Source organism: Lepeophtheirus salmonis, chromosome 6 (genome assembly GCF_016086655.4).
Source record: "Lepeophtheirus salmonis chromosome 6, UVic_Lsal_1.4, whole genome shotgun sequence".
NCBI classification, from domain to species: Eukaryota; Metazoa; Arthropoda; class Copepoda; order Siphonostomatoida; family Caligidae; genus Lepeophtheirus; species Lepeophtheirus salmonis.
This window is the reverse complement of record NC_052136.2, coordinates 21,665,448-21,682,285: the sequence shown is the minus strand read 5'-3', so window position 1 is coordinate 21,682,285 and position 16,838 is coordinate 21,665,448. Positions and strand designations below refer to the sequence as shown.

Here is a 16,838-nt window from a genome sequence, read left to right as displayed (position 1 = left end):
TCCACACATTGACAATGCTTAAGTAGAATCGTACCGTTGATGCAGTAAACCTTAATGTTATTGATATGAGCATTCGTTAGGGATCCAAAACAATTATTTATGCTTGAACACGAATGTTGATAATTTCCAAAGGTGATGAGTTGGAGTGAAGCGACTCGAACTCTGAGAGACTCCATAGACTAGTTGGCCAGTTATAATTCAGAGAGAGACTTAACCGTCAGTCAAATACGCAGTGGAGGTATCCATGGAATAAATAATCTTGCCGAATTGTATCTGTTATATGCATTCCCGAGACGTAGTTGGCTGCACAAATTTAAATAATTTACCATTTATAAATTATTAATATAATTGAGCAGGGAGCGCTCTAGAATAGGAGTTTGCACTTTTTTGATATTTTACAAGTTGGCATACAAAAAAATATTGAATAGAAGGAGATAATATTATATATATATTCATATAATTATACTTGGATAAATTATCAATTAAGGCACCTTATAATAAAAATCAGTTTTTAAATAATGGGGGAAATATTCATATTTGACCAAGTGCATATGTTCAAAAATTTAAATAGTAATTTTTTATGCCGTCGAAATTTCGTCTTCCCATCTTTTGAAAATAAAAAAAAATCCCTTTACTGCAAAATTAGACGGCATTAAACGAAAAGGAAATTAGCATTTGCATCAAATACGTATATAAATTAAGTAATCAAGTAATGATCATTAAATCATAAATCATTATAGTAAAAATAACGGAGCATTGCAATGTTACATGAAAACATTAGGGGAAACCAATTTCTAACGATCAAAGAATACAAATATATTATCTAATTTCATTCAGAGAATAGTTTTTGACATGTAAAAAATTATCTGGTAAGCGCAACAGTTTATCCAATTAAATATTTCAAACTGCAATTTACACAGTTAAAGGATCAGTCTAAGACTTATCTCCTACATATAAAACACGTTAAGTTATATTACTCATAAAAATATGACCCCCATTGAAAGGAGATTTAGACAGTATCGTCAACTTGGTGGTGGTAATTATTACTTTTTGAGTTGCAGGCATTTTTTAGAAAGTGAAAAAAAATTGAATTAGGTCCTATTGAAAATGCACATTAGATCCTTAAATTATTTAAAGAAATTTTCCCATTCAACTCTTCTTTACAAAACGTTGAAGATGATTCGTAATCATTTTTGTGAATGATTTCTCATATAGATATCACATACTTAGATGATATTACTAGAATATAAAATGTAATTTATTACATCTGCTAGTTCATAGCCTTTACCAGAATGAAATGTTTACAACAAAAATGCTACGTTGAATTGCTTTGTTCATTAGAAAAGGATCTAATTTATGTCGAAGAAACTAGGTCAAATTATATCTCGAATTCATTTTTGGATAAAGGTGTACCCAAAAGACCAAAAGATGTCAAATACTACAATTCAAATTTATCAAATATTACAGAAATTTCATAAACAGTAAATACTATAAAAAACACATTATTTACATTTAAGAATTCCAAACATGTATGTGCTGTTACTGTAAATACTTTAATTAAAAAAGAGCATTTGTCTTGGATAATGACAGCAAAATGTAAAATAATCCCAAATTTAATAACTTTTTAGATAAAATATGTGGTATAATATGTAAAATTTGTTTGTAATTTTTTTTCTTATGTAATGAAGAGCCAGTCATTCTGTTAGAAAAAGAAAGAAGTTATCAAATAAAAGTAAGTCTGCTAAATGAATCAATAAGATTCGATTATTAAATTCATAAATTTCAATTGAATTCCTATTTATGAATAAATAAATATGCCAAGTAAAGTTGTAAACAATCTATTTTTTTTCTTATTATTTTTTCTACAGGTTTCATATATATAATACAATTTCATTAATCATGTAACAGTTATAAATATTCACATAAAATATCATAATATCGATTTATAATTATGTTCTCCGATTGATTTCAAGAAATAGTGAGCTGATTTGTTGAGTATAGAAATAATCACATCTATATTTAATTAATCTCTTGAAACAGTTTTTATAAGATTAATTAGTTTAATACTAAAAGTAATACAATGCCATATTCCTTGATATCGTTATGGATATATAATTATAATCTAGACGCAGCTCAAACATGATCCAATGGCCTTTGAAAGTTAAACATTATGGGTTAATCCGTCTCTTTTAAGTATTATATTTAATAATCAATTATAAATTATGATAATAATGGGAAAACGACCAACGGAGGAGAAAATAAGTATTTGATGGCTTGCCGATTTTGTAAGTTTGCCCACTGTCGAAGAAAAGAACGGTTTATAATTTTAATAGTAGGTTTATTTTAATAGTGAGGGATATTTGATTATATGAACAAAACAAAAAAACTTTAATCGTCAAGTATGAGGGTGGAAATATTATGTCTTGGGAGTGTTTCTCTGCGAAGGAGAGATGACAACTTGACCACAAGGAAGGGAGGATGACCCATCCTCAGGGAAATCTTGAGTGACAACATCTTTACCTCAGGGCAGGGAACTGAAAAAGGATCTTCAAGCACGGAAATAAGAATAACCCCTAACTTGCGACAAAAACAAAAAAGTAGTAACGAAAAAAGAAGAAGCATGTTAATGTCATGGAGTGGCCTGCCCATTCTTCAGACCTCAATCTCATCGAAAATCTTTATAAGTGGCCAAACTTACAAAATCGACAAGAGACCAAATACTTATTTTCCTACACTGTAGATTTATATTAATAGTCATGATGAATACGAACTATTATATTCAACAATAGAATGTTTGGAATTGAGTTTTTCTTACCAGTTATGTGCCAAAAGGATTCTCGTTGAAAGTAGTATTCTATTATTTTTAATTTTTTTGCCAACATTTTTTTAACTAACAATAAATTAATAATTATTCTCACACAAATAAAATAGTCATTACACTTACTAAAAAATCGTAACACAACTTTTTGAATATCAGGGCATGTAAAATATAATACAGCCTCTAGTCTAAAGTACTCCCTGGATTGAGGGTGAGTCGTGAGGGATTTTTCTTCTCCTATTTAATGTACCGTGCGTCTGTTCCTCCTTTTCTTTTTCCTCATCAACAACTATTTGAATTATTTTCTCTTCTGTATCTAGCCATTTATTTGGCTATTTCGTTAGCCATTTTTTATGTTATTCAATTTAAGACCCTGTCCGATAACAAGAATTTGTCAAATATTTGGTTCATATAATCAAACAGCAATTATTTCACAAAAAAAAAAAAATGCAGCACATGAATAAAATTCTTATGTCAAAACTCCTATTGAACTCGAACATGTCAATTTTGTTCTAATACAACCAAATGGAGACAAAATATCTTCACATTACAACGAACCATAAAATATAGAAGTGTTGAATTTTAACTACAAATAATTTGAAACTCAAAATTTAAACTTTTGTTTCTCATAAACTATACCATTAATCGATTTGAAATTTTACAGGATTATTTACCAATGTGTGAAAATTACATAACAATCCCTTTTGATATCCTTGGTTGAAGTACTAAAGAAATGTTGCAACTTAACCATTAAGTGTCTGACCTTGCGTAACTTAGTCTATTCGTAGGGTTTTTTTCATTTTTGAAAATCATCTCAACCCTCTATATGATTAGATAGTGAGATAGTCATATCTCAATTTTAAACCAAACTATGAAAATATGTTTAATTTTTTTTTTTTTTTTTTTTTTTTTGACCAGCAACGAATAGTGTTGTCACAATATCAATATTTTTGAACCGGTTCCTATACCAAAAATATTATTGATATTTTTTGGAATACAAATGTGTTAGTAAAATGTCGCTATATTAACATGTACTTACAGGGACGTCTGTACAATTTTGGCAGGGGGTTAATGAGTTTTTTCTTTTTCTAAAATTGGATCATTTTCATCTTCTCATACTTTATAGCAAACAATTTTCCTTCTAAAAAATTAAGCCAATTATGTTAATGAGAGAATTGTTTTAAGATATGATGGTAATTCAAGTAACAATTACACAATATACTTAGTAAAGTAGCATTTTAAATGCATAACTACCTCGGTACCATTTTCATACTGTTATTTCAACGATATTTCTAGCCAAACTTCATCAAATACCTAAAATACATATTTTTTTAATAAAACAAAAGTTTCTCCGGGTATTTAGAATAACATCTACTCTCGCTTAATAATTTGACCTAATTATGGAGAAAAAACTGTAATTTAATAGTAAATAATGCTTATTGTCGTAAAAAGGAACATTGATTCAACTTCAGAACCATCTAGCGAGTAAAAAATAATTTATGAATAAATGAAAACCCATCACTGGGTGCTCTGTATATAGTGCTCCCTAATTCATATTACAATACAATATGAAGAATAAAAAAGGGAGTGCAATATACTCATACAGGGAGCACCCTATAAAGTTAAAAAATCTTACAGGCGTTTAGTTCAACTCATATTAAAAAGAAGAAAAAACAGAAAATACTTTTATTTAATTTTTTTTTCATATGATTTTTAGTAACGAGCTAAAGTACTCTCTGGCTCATCAAATATTATTAAAAAATTGTCAATCTGTTATTATTATTTTATTATTCTAGAGGAGAGAATGTAAAAGTATTGAGTGTATTTACGTGTGACAGTAAAACAGATGGTAACACATAGGATTTGTTGAATTACTATTTTCCATATTATTAAAGCAAAAGTTGAATGTTCGTCGACACCTAATAACTCCAGGAAAGACCGGGTACAAAAATATTTAATATATTGCTTTCATTTCTAATGTAACAAATCACGTTACCGAAATTCTGAATCCGATTAACCAAGCAATACTCTATTTTAAAAATGAGCGTATTCTACTTATTTTTAGCCAACTAAAGGATTTTTGTCTTTACTTACATTATAATAACTGACTACTAACATTTTGTTTTACGTATATCATGGTGTTAAATCAAATTAAATAAAATTTGACACTGTTTTTTATTGTATTCTGTCAATTTTCCAAGTTATTTTTTCCCTAAAAATATTGTTTGAATTTAAATTAGCAGTTGCTCAGAGTTAAATAATTACAGACAATCATGAATAATAATTTGAAAGCGGCTGACTATCATGTGATTTTTTGTATTTTTTTTTTTCTGTTTCTTTCTGGGGTAAAGGTTGTGAAATACAATTAATTTATTTGAAAAACAGGGTTTTCTTCAATTCTTTCAAAAAAACCTCCCTCAACCATTCGATTATGAGCCATACCTAAAATAGTATTTTTATTAATATTTCGTTTTGAAGAAAAGGCTAAGAGATTAATACTAAAGTAACCAATTTTATGAAAAGTTTCCTGACCTACCTAAAAAAATTTTTTTTTGAAAATTCATTTCTACTTGATGTCAATGTATAATCCAAGTTCTATACAAATTTCTATTATCACTCAAAAGAACAGTAAAAACTACAAAAATCACTGGATTTTCTTTGTAATGGAAAGTCTGCTGTTTTAAAGAAGAAAAAAGACATTGCATATGTGGAAATTCTCAAAAGCTCACAATTTATTGAACTCAAAACTTTGTTTATTGTCCTAACACAAACTTGACCACAATTCGAAAGTGTTAAATAATGATTCCATAGTATTAGGAATGATAATTTGCTCACAGCATGTGATTTTGAGTATTTTTTTTCTGTTTTTGCTTTGAAGAAATGTTGCAAGGATACAATTAAGATGAAGGACGTGATATACATAAATATAATTAAAAAAATTAATTTATTTGTCAATTGATGTATGTAGAAATGAACACATTTAGAGGCTCTAATTATATATGTATTCATTATTACTATTAAGACTCTTATGGGCCTTGAAAAAAGTGGTGAAAAAAGATTTTTTACATCCTTTTAGACTTTCATTTCCCATTCACCTTATTTACATATATTTAATGTACGAATATGTGTGTGAATAATACCTTTTCATAAATCAGACTTCGTAATGCACAAACATTAACTCCCTGCGGCATGAATCAATTTTGCAAAAAAAGAGTAGCTTATTACATGCTTTAATGGAGGTCTCATTATTATTATTAGAGGAACTTCTTGACATAAACGGATGCACTTGAACTTTCTAATTTTGATCTATGAGTATATATGTGTATATATATAATATGTAAATCGCAATAATTGGCTCATAACATGCCTCACATGTATTGTGTACAAGTTGTCCCTTGCATAAGAAAATTGTTCAAGTTGCAATTTTTTCGTCTATAAATGCATAACTTAAATATACATTGCGCATTCTAATTAATAGTGTTGTGATCGATCCTTTTTTAGGACTGAAAACTGCAGTCCCGTCCAGTTCAGTTTTGCATATCAGTCATAAAACTTAAAAAGCTCAGTCTCATCTTTATTTCTTTTTTTAATCAGTTCGAGTACTGACAGACCAAAGGACCGATATTATTCAAAACGTGTCCCAGGGATTGATAGGACATATAATGTGGAGGTAACTCATACCTAAAACCTAACAAAACATAATTCGATTTATACATATATCAATAATTTTAACATTATTATTAGGCAATAGCGTTCTAGTGTATCTGAATTTGTATATGATTCTCTGAAATTTTGTGATAATAAGATTATTTTCTTTTTGATAAGGACCAATTTAAAAGTATGTGTAGTATTTAGTATTTAATAATATTTTAAAATTCAAATAGAAAACACACCTAAAGTGATCCCAAACATTGAGAGATGATACTCACATTTAAATAAAAAATGTATAATTGTTTTCGTTGATGTCTTAAAAGAGAAGCAAATTATTTATCTTCCCATACACGATACCCAGAGAAACTATTAATTGATCCTATAATTTTATTTTAATCTATCAAAATTACATGGTTAGTATGTATTTATGAGCAATAAAACTATGGGCGTTTAAAATAGAGTTGTAAAAAATATGACTGGTCTGTTTTTTTTTGTTTTTTTTAAAATCAAAGTATAACATGATAATCCTGAGAGTTTGAATAGTAGGAGAGCTTGAATTTTCAGTTTTAAATTAGCTCCAAGCAGGTATAAAGAGGAAGCAATAAACACAGTTCCCACTTCGTATTTAGCAATGACAATCCTCGTTCATCACAGAGTAGAACAAAGACTTTATAACTCCCCATCAAATCCCCTGTGTTACTTTCCGTCATTCTTGAGCAAGTGTACTTGTAGTTTCTTTTATCTTAGATGTTCTTTCCATAAGAACTTTAAGATTAATGATAAGGGCATTTAAAAAAGAAAAATTTAACAGGAATCACTATCTATCATTAGTATTATCAAATAAAAAGTAACATACATAGCTGTCAAACTATTGATATCCAGTTTTCTGTAAGGATTGGCTCTCAACATTCTAACTTATTACCAATAATAGATTAGGCGCTTAACAGAACAAATGCATTGCTCAATTTTCTGATGGTTTTTACTGCTGCTTTATTCATATTCTATAGAGCGACAAAATTCAATGGACACGCACTCAGGAGAAATGATTCTTTTAACTTTATGTGCGTAGGTTTGGTGCTCCGTGGCTCCTATAGAAGGAAATATACATTATGTATATGGACTTCAAAGACAATTCCTAGTTCATATGAAGTAATTGTAATGCTAAAATATTTATTTATACTTAGACAGTTCAACTCCATCGGACCAATTAATGGAACATTAAAAAAAAAAAGATTTTATAAGAAAGTAAAGATAATTTTCTATAACCCAAATTATATATGACTTTATATTATATACAGGTTTTTATATATTCTTAAAATTGAACTTAAAATTGATCCAGGCACCATTTTCACAAACATTATTGTAATTTTATCAATTAAATTAGTTTAGTAATCTTTCATGCATAAGAATAGCTTGACATTATTCTTCATTCCCAACTAATTAAAGTATGTATTACTCTTATATACATTGGTAAAATTGATTGTTGATGACGTAATTGGCTTATATCCATGATTATGTTTTACGTACATTTATTTAATATTGTTTTATGGGGGGTTTTAGTATCAAATTTGACCAAATTTAGGATGGTATCGAACAGGGATTTCAAATTTCTGCCAGTAAGACTTTGTCCTGTACAAAAAAGTTGTCATTATATATCGCCAACTGATTGGGATAAAATTATTATGCGTGACACAATTTTTATTGAATAAAATAACGCTCCATCTTGTTCTTTGGTCCTTGAATCAAAACCCCAAAGGTAAAAAATTACTTATTATGGCTTAGTGATCTCATTTTTTCAAGTTAATCACCTCAAATTTTTGACAGGGTTGCTATATATATATTTTTTTTTTGGTCAAAAGTTTCACATTTGAAAAAGAAAATATATTGCTTTTAATGACATCACATAAACGTTCCTAGACTAGTTGCATAATAAAAGTAATCTTATTTGATTGCAGTGTGCCAATGGGGTATGCTTAATATAATATAATTTTTCTGAGCCCATAAGGAACATAATGACGGAAAACAACAATATAAATATCAAAAGAAAAGTAAACCACTGATTCATAAAACACAGCTTTATCAATTATCATACTAAAATACTAACTTCAATCGGTTATATTATGCACAAACATGCTCAAAATAAGCATAATATTTATATACTTCCACATGGATTAATTTGAGAGTTTGAAAAATTGAATAAAAAGTTAGTAAATCAAGTTTTTGATTTTTCATATGTATGTATCTCTGCATAATATTATTAAGATTAACCATAATTTCCACCAAATAAGGAACTTTTTTTTTGCTCATTAGCGAATTGATGATGCGACATTAATTGATTGGAAAATTTAATTTTCAAGAAACGAATATAAAAATACGAATTGGAATTGAAATAGAGAAAAAGGAAAATAAGGAAAATATATTTGAAATAAATTGTTATAGTGTTAACATTTCTCCCTGAAAGAAGAGTTCGTACTTACTTTTAGTGTGCAGAGTGGGGACACAAAACTTTCAGTAGCATTCAAATACGCTTTTATTTCTATTGTTTTTAATTAAAGGGTGTCATTACCCAATCAAAAACACTTGAAATAAAAATAATACATTTATTTTTATTCCATGCCCATGTACTTTTTTTGTATGTACAGCCTCAACAGTGTTTTCTTATTTTCGTAAGCTCTCATCATGATTAATTCATTCTTGAGGAGAGAGTATCAAAGTATGAATTGTGTGTGCTCATGAATAACAAATCACGAACACATATAATTTGTTGGGGAGATATACCTTATGTGTAAGTCCTCCATGGACCCGGAGTAGAAATCACGATTGGCATCTGAGTCCTTCCTTTTTATATATCTTTGGCTCTCTATTTGAGTTTCAGAGAACACTTTTTTTAACATTATCTCAATTTTATTCATTATCAATAAAAATAAATTATAAGTAGTGTGTAAAAAAAAATATTCAAAGGAAATATTTCTTAGGGGGAAGGGCGAATAATATTCAAACTCCTGGACTCTTAATATTGGAATAGCTGGCAGTAGAAGGTGTTAGTTTTTACAATTTACTATTGATTTATTTAAATATTACAACACTTGTTATTTGAATTAACAACTATTAATGGACTTCATGTTAATCTCTTCAAATTACTTATTTTTTACGAATTTTATGTTATAACTGTAAAAAATGAATTGTCTATAGAAAATAAACTCTAAGTACGATCAACTAATCAGGCAATGAAGAATATTGATCTGTTAAAATAATTTATTTTTAAATGATAGAACTGTGAATCCAAGGTGGGGGAAAATCGTTATATTATAATATATCGACCATCTAAGGAATATTCAATTATATTATCAAACTTTTAGCACAGTTATACTTTAAATTCTTCATATAAATTGCTTCAATTCATTTTTGATTGTTGCAACTTGTACACAAAATGTATAAAGGAAAGATTGAGACTATACATTTTTTCCAATAGCATAACTTCATACCTAATAAGAGAAATAAAATATGGGGTTTGTACCTAATATAACTATGAACAGTTGGTTTATTTTAAAAATAAAAGTGAATTAAGATTAATGTGCTCCAGAATAATAATAAAATATAATTGTACAGACACACACGTGTATGTCTGTTTGTTTGTTTGGTTTGTTATTTATGAGATGGAAGGTATTGTGCAGTGAGGTACTATAAATACGCTTAATTATCTTTTGTGTAAATCTAAAGTGCTACAAAAATTGCCAATGGATCCCTAAAAAGAATTATATTTGCGCATAAATCATTTGATCAAAAGAGGATCATACGTTTTATTTATCCACCAAATCCGGTATTCTTAAATGAAATTGGGCTGGAAATAAGTACAATTCACATTATTAATTTTTAGAACATATAAGTACAAAATTTGTTCGAGTCGTCGTTCTTTATCTCCAAATTATCTCTTTAGTTTCTCATGAAGGGCCATGTAAATAAAGTTTATATAAATTAATTTGCTTAAACTCTGGGACAAAAAAAATATCTGCAATAAATCTTGTAGACTTAATGAAAAATATGGAATTAAAAAATTATTTATAAGAAAAAGTTTCAAGTTTTTATGTTGAAGAGGCAGAAAAAAAATCATTCTAGTACCCACTTGGTCTTCAATTCTTCGCCAACCCCTTGATACAATAAATATACGATCTACGACTCTATATGTTCAACGTTGTGTAAGATAAGAACACATCATATATCAAGTTTTAAAAGTAAAAACAAATAAAAGGACTACCTTATTAAGGCTTTATTAGTACTGAAGACAGAGTGAGGATCCAAAACTAGCAGTAACATGATTAAATTTTGAAATACGTAGTTTTTATAGAATCAAGAATAGACAACTCAAAACCTATTTATGCTTTGTTTTAATACTATAATTTTTGTATTATATATGTCATATTCCACAAGCAATAACAGTGTGGACACACCGGCAAACAGATCGGTAACTCTTTACGATAAATTCCGTGGTCATGTGGTAGCACAATTTCATGATGGCAGCTTTGAACAAATTTAATTTGCATGAGAGGTACTGTAGATATTCCTGCCCAAGATGGTTCAAACTACAAAGTCCAGGAGGGTAAGGTCAGAATTGGAGGAGGGCCACATGGAGGCAGGTCAGAAGTCACCATAGTGTTGCTGCAGAAGTTTTGGTTCTTATTTTCCTGTATGTGGTTGAAATAGACTTAATAATGTTGTGGTCAGTCCGGATAAAGATATCATCGGTATATACAGCCTTCTCTGCACTGACACCGGTGCTGAAGACATCCCACACGTCTTGTTGTTGTTTGTTTTTGCTTCGGCATTTTTAAATTTAGATACATGGCAAAAAAACAAAACTTGGATATTTTGTTTAAACTGTCATTTGGTGGAGTAGCAAAACCTTGAAACTAAAAATATCGGGAATAAATCTTGTTTATATGCTACTGCAAATTTTGGGTCTTTACTCTCTATAGAACTTATCATTAGTCCTGTCTCAAGTCCTGTACAGTTTTGTCTTGTTTATCAATTGTAAAAAAAAAGTTGACAAACTTTACATTTTTGATGACCAACATTAATTTCAGATATCTAGGATGATATTGCCGGTTCAAAAGATGTTCAAGGAGACAGCTTTGACTCACATTTGAAGGTGTTTTTGTGATTTTAAACACAAATGGTTGTAATTTTTTGAATTTATTGACTAAATAGGCCTTAAACTTATTATGAACTAAATAAAGTCCACAAAAATGCATTTCTGATATTTACTTATAAACACATAAAATATTTCATAAGTAATTAAAATTTGATAAATACAAATTTATCTATTCCCATATTTACATTTAAAGCCTTCTACATATTATTTATAGTAACAAATCATTTATAGATTGCCTTGAAATGACTACCAATATCCCTTTCATAAATGGTTGGTATTGTGTAACCTCATAAAATATCTGATTAAAAATGGGTGTAGTGAACATTAAAATACATATTTAGTATATAGTTTTTGTTGTTACAGTATGGTGTTTTACTTATATCTATGTAGAGTGGTCCACACATAGATAGACCATCAAAAACATTAAATTACGGCTACCATGAAGTACTACATGCCAATCCCTTTCTCACATACCCCATAAACCCGGTGAAGAGGAAGGCCATAAGGATATTCTCAAAAGTACCCAAAATTGACTTTGTTCTATACTTGCACTTCATTAGCAATGTACATGCACCATTTACAAAAAAAATGTATGTATGCTACATACAAATCAGGTCAAATCATTACTACTTTACCCAATCAGCTATTTTTAAAAGTAAACTACGCATTTCCTAATGCAAAAAAATATAATTTTGTATCAATTCATTTCAATTTCTTGTACAAACGTTGTAGGATAATTATTATACCCGGTTTTTTTAAAAAGTTATTTTAAATTTAAAATTCAGTTTTATTGTTATTTTGTATTATTATTTTACTCTCAAAGAGTATGACTCATAGGTTCAATAATAGCACAAAAGTGCATAGGCATATTGAATTTCATATGTATATTACTGATACGTTATTAGTAACTAGAATGAAAAAATAAAAAAACTAAGCTAAACATAACTCGGCTCAAAGTGAGGCTATATATATTTTTGCAATGAATTCTATTTATTTTGTAAACATTAACGACCAATAAAGATCCAGATTAAAAAATAACATTGCTGCTTAAGGGTTATTTTGTGTACCACATAGAGTTGTAATCAATATTTGGAAACTGTGGTACAAATCGTAAAAATATATTTTTTTTAAATCTGTAATTTCCTTTGGGTTTTAAACACTCCAATTGTATTAAAAATGATTCTAAAAAAGACGGATTTGACTCAACCAACATATAGATGTTTATAGGATCAGTAACATTTAATCGATTTCGTCTCCATTAGAGACCTCTTCAGAAATAATTATTTAACAATATTCTTAAATTCTCAAGTTTTCAAAAAAATAGAACATTAAAATTTAATATATTAATAAATAAAATATCTAAATAATATCCGTTTACAGGATGGTATCCTTACATAAATTTATTATTATATTTTTATAAAAGTGATTTTTTTTTAAACGGAACTGTTTTACAGTAAATTTAATGAACGTCCAATTCAATATCAATTTATTCCAGTGGGTGTTTTTGATAGAAATTGATTTATCCCCCATTTTTCTCGAACCAAAAGCAACTGTATCATATCAGCATCAGATCTTAAAGGCTGTACTTGTTCTAGCACCTGTACTTTCATATTGGATTTCTTATATTCTCTCGAATTGAAGTGTTTTCCAGTGGCTACCAAACATTTATCGACATATCTAATGTGATCACTTATCCGATCTTTTAATCTTCTTTTGGTTCGGCTGACATATTACTTTGAGCATTTCGTAATATGAATAGGTTGTAAATCCGCTTTCTTAGCACTTTTTCTAACCCACTTCATTGACACTACGTGATGACCTCCTTGGAGTCTCTGGAAAAACTTTTGTGCCACAAAGTAGATCCTTGAGATTTTCTTTTTGCTTGTAGGCAATCATAGCTGGATGAAACGGATGAAATATGCTTGAGCTGCGGATAATAAGTTATGACAAACACTTGGCGATCCTTTGAAAATTGATAAGGCGTATGATCATTCTTAATTCATTAAGACAGGATTAAATGGACTTCTGTATTCTTTTAGAATGAAAAACAAAGGAAGATAAAGCAATTGAATATAATTTACTTTTTAACAACATCATTCATCTCAGGAGATACTCGGATTCAGGGTACAGGATTCCAAGGGAGAAACAACTTGATTAAAATTCATCCAAGTTATTTCTTTTTAAACTTTATCTGACTTCATTGAACCGTGTATACAATTTGAAAACACATATGACATCATAAATAATGCATATGTAAAATCGGTCTAGAACCATTTTTTATTAAGATACATTTTTTGGGAACGAACAAGACCGAATTGTTCCTTTCGACCAATCTAAACCGATTTCTTCATTGGACCAGTTCAGATCAAGTTTTTTCTAGAGATCGAATTTTTCATTCTACTTCCATTATTAAGTGACGAAGCCCATTATGTTTCGCAAATTGTCTCCTGCATACATTATTACTTGACTAACTTAGTTTAGTATAATATATATATATACAATTAATAAAATAAATTAATTTATTCCACTTCTTTTTTTTTACAAATTCTAATGTAGATTCTCTGTCGCATAAATTAGAAATAAATTAAAATACATGATATATTTATACATTCGTTTTTCATAGTACGTACATACATCGTTAACGTGGAGTAGAGCGGAGCTAAGTTGCAGTATGCTTAATTGATGTAAGGATCTCGATCTTAATATATTATTTCTACATTTTTTTTAAAGTGTGTATTTAAAAAGAATATACACTTTTTACATGGTAACTAACCTATTAAACCTAGGTATATAGGTAGAGGAAAGGGCTATTTTTCTAGTAAAATAAAACAACTTAACGTTTAAAATAGGAAAAACAGTTGATACGAGTTCTCCTTTTTCTTTTTTGTTCATTCTTTAAATATTTTTTTCTTTTTTTTTAACATATATTTTACATATTTTTATATTAGACAAAATTTTCTACAATTTATTTGTAACAATTAATTAACAATATAAAAAATTTATCCGGATTGATTTGTAAATAAACACGTGATAAAGATTTTATCGAATTGCCATATTTTGTTATGTACATCTATAGTTCAAAAGTATTTATTCGGAGGTACAAACACTCTGTACCAAAGACCAAAAGATTAATTTCCAAGTAGTAAAGTTTTTAGTTTATTGTTGTTTAATTTAATTAGTTCTTAGTCTTATCTGTAATTTCTAAAATTTTTAGATATAGTTATTAGGTAGGAGGCCTTATTTTGATATTAAACTTACATTTATCATAATATAAATTAATTGTTTTTTAAATCCATATTTATTTGGTTTTGGAATATAAAATGAAAAATTGTTTTTCTAAGATCAGCTGAATGATTGTAACATCAGATGCTTATAAAAAAAGATTTTCTTTTCTATACACCTAACACTTCTAAAATTTGAAAGTTTAGTTTTTGATAAACGCGTGGTTTTAGTACTTTTTCAATGGCAAATATGTTTACAACACTGCAAGGTCAAGAGTATAACATTTCATTTTGGTGTTTAATGATCTATTGGTTACATATTTTTCATTGCATCCATATACCAGGTATGCGCCTATAAAATGAGACTTTAAAAAAAATATTTTGAACGTTTATTGTGAAAAATGCTTACAAATCTAATTTTCAAAGTATGTGCCTTCGCTAGCCACACATTTTCTCTATCTTTCAGGCAATTTATGGATGCCTTTCCAAAAAATGGTTTCGTCTTTGGCTGCAAACCAGGCATCGATCCATTTTTTGTATTCAGCGTCAGGATCGAAGCGTAAATCATTGAGTGCGTGGCCCATCGATTCAAACAAGTGATAATTGGAAGGCACTAGGCCTGGTGAGTAAGTCACATGAGCAAGAGGTTCCCAAGGTTAATAGAAATACAAGATACGACCAACAAGTAATCGGGCTTGCTAGAATTTTCAATCTGATGTATTGTACCGGCTGCTGGGGAGGATAAATAGATTTTGACAAAACACGCAACCACTCAATGACTATGACGTTGATATTAAAAATTATTATATAAAAATTATATTATTGTATTTCTATTAACCATTTGTACGATTCAAAAAAGCTGCTGGGTGGCTATAGAGCGATGCGATGGAGCGTTGTTTTAAAGGAAAATTACCTTGTGTTACCTGGCTTCATATTTGGGTATGTTCGGGGTATAGCATGGTTCAAATCGGCCAATTGTTGTCGGTAGTGATCACCATTAACGGTTTGACTGGGTGGTAGAAAGACATACCATATGACTCCACACTGGTACCAGAACACATACAGCATTCCCTTCTTTTCGAAGCAATCTTGCCTTGCGGTCGATTTGGTCTTGCTGCACCTGAAGCACTTTGTTCTGCTTAGAGCATGTCCACCGTAAGCTTCCACAAGTATTTGATGGGATTGAGAAGCGTTTTTCTTCGATTGGTTACAGAAAATCAATGATGTCCGCACATCGTAGTTTATAGGCACAAAATTAGACATTTTTACAAGCGAAAAAAGTGCGTTGTTGAATGAAACCATACAAACAAAGAATTAAATTTTGTTGGCACATGTAGAAATAAGCATTTAGATTTTTGGGCCGGTTTATAATGTCTAACTGGTGACACCTAGGGACCAATAGCCGAATGTCTTAGTTCATAAGCGCATACCTAGTAGTTTGTAAGCCAAAAAATATCAAGGATGATAAAACTTATCAATTATCTTTGATGACATTATTGTATGTAATCTTATCTTTGCTTCTAATACATATGGCACATACCGTACATTGTATTATCCTTAATCGTTTCATGGAAAATCCCTTTTGGAAAATAAACAAAAAGACTGCTTATGAAAAGAGAAAAATATGGGGGAGGGGGCATGAGCAAACTAAACAATATATATTTTCCACAGAGTAATGTGACAATATGTAGTTTGGGGGTGCAACATAAATTAGTTAACAAGGTTATTCCTTTTTATTTTATTTTCTTTTCTTCCCAAATATATTTTTTAATTAAAATTTACAAATAATGTATATATATATTAATATTATCATTTAAATTTTGATAAACAAACTAATATATAAGTAAACAACACACTTTCCCCTTTAATTGAGTTTAGTTTTGATCTTTCAAAATCTTTTGATGTTTTCTGGTACCTTAGCAATCTTTTTTTATTACTCCATAAAAATGAATAGTAGGCTAAATTATTATACAGTGGGCTCCCTGATTTTGAATTTGCA

At 29.1% G+C, this 16,838-nt stretch overlaps 1 protein-coding gene across 3 annotated transcripts in view; it reads right to left on the bottom strand.

Annotated features, from left to right (window-relative positions):
* The window catches only part of fra (neogenin protein frazzled), a 290,853-nt gene extending 287,817 nt beyond the window's left edge, over window positions 1–3,036 (bottom strand). For 2 of the 3 annotated variants that reach the window (XM_071889048.1, XM_071889051.1), the window contains exon 1: window positions 2,816–2,966. The gene's annotated coding sequence lies outside the window, so the exon portion shown is untranslated. Of the gene's footprint in view, window positions 1–2,815 lie in introns of all 3 variants that reach the window. The other variant, XM_071889049.1, reaches the window with a different exon arrangement.
* Window positions 3,037–16,838: the final 13,802 nt, after the last annotated feature.